The sequence below is a fragment of the Palaemon carinicauda genome, chromosome 31, assembly GCF_036898095.1.
Source record: "Palaemon carinicauda isolate YSFRI2023 chromosome 31, ASM3689809v2, whole genome shotgun sequence".
Lineage (NCBI taxonomy): Eukaryota > Metazoa > Arthropoda > Malacostraca > Decapoda > Palaemonidae > Palaemon > Palaemon carinicauda.
Genome location: NC_090755.1, coordinates 85,668,117 through 85,672,397, shown reverse-complemented (window position 1 = coordinate 85,672,397; position 4,281 = coordinate 85,668,117). Strand labels below are relative to the sequence as shown.

Here is a 4,281-nt window from a genome sequence, read left to right as displayed (position 1 = left end):
ATAGAAGAAAGGAGGAATAATAAAAGGTTTCTTAGTTGTGGTGGCCGATGTGGTAACGTCCCTGACTGGAGAACGCCAGACTGGGGTTCGAGCCTGGCTCAAATCGTTAGTTTATTTAGTCGCTGTAACCTCACCATCCTTGTGAGCCAAGGATGGGGAGTTTGGGGGAGCCTTGGTCTATCTGCTTAGTCATCACTAGCCATTGCTTGGCCCTCCTTGGTCCTGGCTTGGGTGCTGATCATATGTATATATTGGTCAGTCTCTAGGGCATTGTCCTACTCGATAGGGCAATGTCACTGTTCCTTGCCCCTGTCATTCATGAGCGGCCTTTAAACCTTTAAATGGAATACTCACCAAAATTGGCTATCAAGGTTCTTTCCTTATTCATTACTGAACTCAAAACAGGTCACCTGCTTTGCTTTGGAGAAGCTAACTACCCAGTGTTGTCACATTATTTACTGAGAGAGAAGCATGATTTTCCCTTAAAATAATCTAAAGATTTTTCGCAGAAGTAAACTTCCTTCTTTATGCTTCTCCCTTTCTCCCAATACTTCCACACACATCCCAAAAAATATTTACATTTAAAACTTATTGTTCCTTTTCACATAACTACAATTGGGCGGTATTTTTCAAACAGCACTAACAGTATTGTTATGAGTGCTTAGCTTCTTTCAGTATCATTATATCATTAAATAAATTTTCCCATTAAATTAGGAATATTTAGGTCGTTGGGAAGTCTTAAGATTTTACAAAACTAGATCGCTAAACCAAATACCTGATAGTTTATATATTTCCTTTCCTCACTGAGCTATTTTCCCCTGTTGGAGCCCTTGGGCTTGTAGCATCCTGCTTTTCCAACTAAGATTGTAGCTTAGATTTTAATAATAATAATAATAATAATAATAATAATAATAATAATAATAATAATACTATTCTAGGTGACCTTCGCGACCCCTGTAGAGTTTTCCAAGCACGTCCTCGTATTGATTCTCAAAACTGGCATTGTACAAAGATATACGAACAAGGTCTCATCTCCTACGTGACCTTAATAATAAAATCATAATAAACAAAAACAATCCACAACGAAGGGAAGAAAACAAGAACACCGCATACCGATAGCTTCAACCTCAAACTTTCGCCTGTGTCATTCAACCGGAAGCAGGTCTATTGCCAGTAAATTAGAATAGAACAATATAGATGTCGAAACAACTCGAGGCCTGTTTGTTAGTACGTCTGTGTGTTTGGAGGCTGAAATGGGAAAAATAATAGAAGGGGGGAGGGGGGTTAGTAGGGGGGTATTCATCCAGGGGGTGACCTGGGGTTTGGGATGACACATCGGGTCGCTTGTTTTGCGAGTCCAAAACGGCCCACGACTGATGGCTTCAGTCATAAAACAGTTGTGGTGTTGACTGTGTTGGTTCGTTGTGCTTTTTTTTAAAGCGGGACGCTGGAAAATTCATTTTGGACACGTTAGCATAATTGTGTTTTCTACTTTTTGAACATGTTAACATAATTGTCTTCTTGTTAAGAACGTTGTTATTGTCATCATTTCTTAATTTTTTTTTTGGGGGGGGGGAAATTAGCAAAATAGTACTCTTATTTTTGTGCATTTTTTTCCGGGACGCTGGAAAACTCATTTTGGACACGTTAGCAAACTTGTGTTTTCTATTTTTCAAACATGTTAGCATAATAGTTTTCTTTTGGGGTGATATGTTCATAATTGTCGTTAATCATATTTTTTTTTTTCTTTTTCAAATTAGCAAAATTGTTCTCTTATTTTTGGGCATTTCTTTTTTTTAGCGGGGCGCTGGAAAACTCATTTTGGACACGTTAGCATAATTGTGTTTTCCATTTTTCAAACATGTTAGCATAATAGTTTTCTTTTGGGGATGTTGTCATAATTGTTATTTATCATATTTTTTTTTTTTAAATTAGCAAAATTGTTCTCTTATTTTTGGGCATTTTTTTTTTTTTTAGCGGGATGCTGGAAAATTCATTTTGGACACGTTAGCAAAATTGTTTTCCATTTTCAAACATGTTAGCATAATAGTTTTCTTTTAGGGTGATGTTTTCATAATTGTCGTTTATCATATTTTTTTTTCAAATTAGCAAAATTGTTCTCTTATTTTGGGACATTTTTCTTTTCTTTTTTTTTTTTTTAGCTTGGCGCCGGAAAATTCATTTTGGACACGTTAGCATAATTGTGTTTTCTACTTTTTGAACATGTTAGCATAAATGTTTTCCTGTTAAGAACGTTGTTACTGTCATTTCTTCATATTTTGGCAAATTAGCAAAATTGTACACTTCTCTCTCTCTCTCTCTCTCTCTCTCTCTCTCTCTCTCTCTCTCTCTCTCTCTCTCTCTCTCTCTCTCTCTCTTTTTTTGTGGGACTCGGGAAAGTTCTTTTTGAACACGTTAGCATAATTGTGTTTTCTACTTCTTGAACATGTTAGCATAATTGTTTTCTATTTAGGCATGTTGTCATAATGGTCACTTTATAATTTTTTTAGCAAATTATCAAAATTGTACACTTATTTTTGGGCATTCTTTTCTAGAGGGACGCGAGAAAGTTCTTTTTGAACACGGTAGTAAAATTGTGCTTTCTACTTTTTTGAACATGTTAGCATAATTGTTTTCTTTCGGGGGATATTGTCATAATTGTCCTTTCTCCTATTTTAGCCAAATAGCAAAATTGTACTTGTATTTTTTGGACACGTTAGCAAAATTGTGAATTCTACTTTTTGAACATGTTAGCATAATTTGTTTCTTAAGCATGTTGTTATTGTTGTAATTTCTTCATTTTCTTGGCAAATTAGCAAAATTTTACTTTTATTTATGGGCATGATAGCAACATTTTTGTCATCATTTTGTACACGTTAACCAAAATGCTTCGATTTTTTTTTCTTTGAGGGGGCATGTTAGCATATTTGTTTTCCTACTCAAAAGATTGGATTTATAAATAAATTTAATCCTTAGGGATGCGTTAATTATCAATGATTTTTTAACTATGTAATAATCGAAATAGTGCATCTGTTTGCAATATATCTAATTTCTCCATTCATTTAACATCTACACATATGTAATAATGGAAATAGTGCACCTGTTTGCAATGTTTCCTCTAATTTCTCCATTCAGTTACATCTACACATATGTAATAATCGAAATAATGCACCTGTTTGCAACGTTTTCTCTAATTTCTCCATTCATTTACACCCATACATCCAACAGTAACAACATTAAAATAAATATTTAGCGTCGGGTACCACCTACAACTTGAACATCAGGTTTTTGTGTGTGTGTGTGTGTGTGTGTGTGTGTGTGTGTGTGTGTGTGTGTGTGTGTGTGTGTAAAACTGCTTTAACAAAGCAGTGAAAATACAATGTACTCATGAGGTCAACATCCTATTCAGGGTGTACAGTTAATGCAGAGCTACGGTTTTAACAATGAAGATGCACGTTGCGTGAAATACAATGTTCTTCATTCAAATTCAAGAACATGGAAATGAGAGATTCAAAGAAGCGACCACATAGTGGTCATAAAATTGATCGTTGGGAAGCATTTCATGGTCTAAATGTGGTCGAGATTATATACAGTATATATATATATATATATATATATATATATATATATATATATATATATATTTATATATATATACATATATATAAATATATATACATATATATATATATTATATATATATAAATATATATTTATATATCTATATATATATATATCTATATATATATATATATATATATATATATATATATATATATATATAAATATATATATATATATATATATATATATATATATATATATATAAACACATATATATATATATATATATATATATATATATATATATATATATATATATATATATATAAAACACTGTTAAGATGTAAAAAAAAAAGAGTATCTAATGTCTCATAAATTTGGACAATTTGCTGTGATATATTGCTATAGATTATCATTATTATTATTAGAAGTTAAGCTACAACCCTAGTTGGAAAAGCAAGATGCTAAAGTCCAAGGGCTCCAACAGGGAAAAATAGCCCACTGCGGAAAGGAAACAAGGAAATGAATACACTACAAGAGAAGTAAAACAATCAAAATAAAATATTTTCAGAACAGCAACAACATTAAATTAGATCTTTCATATATCAACAAAAAGACTTAAAAAAATAAGAGGAAGATAAGTAAGATAGATCAACGTGCCAGAGTGTACCCTTGTGCAAGAGAACTCTAATCCAAGACCGTGGAAGAACATAGTAC

The 4,281-nt window shown here is 32.5% G+C and overlaps 1 pseudogene; it reads left to right on the top strand.

Annotated features, from left to right (window-relative positions):
- Nucleotides 1-1,357: 1,357 nt before the first annotated feature.
- LOC137625045 (uncharacterized) overlaps nucleotides 1,358-4,281 on the top strand; it is a 107,521-nt pseudogene continuing 104,597 nt past the window's right edge.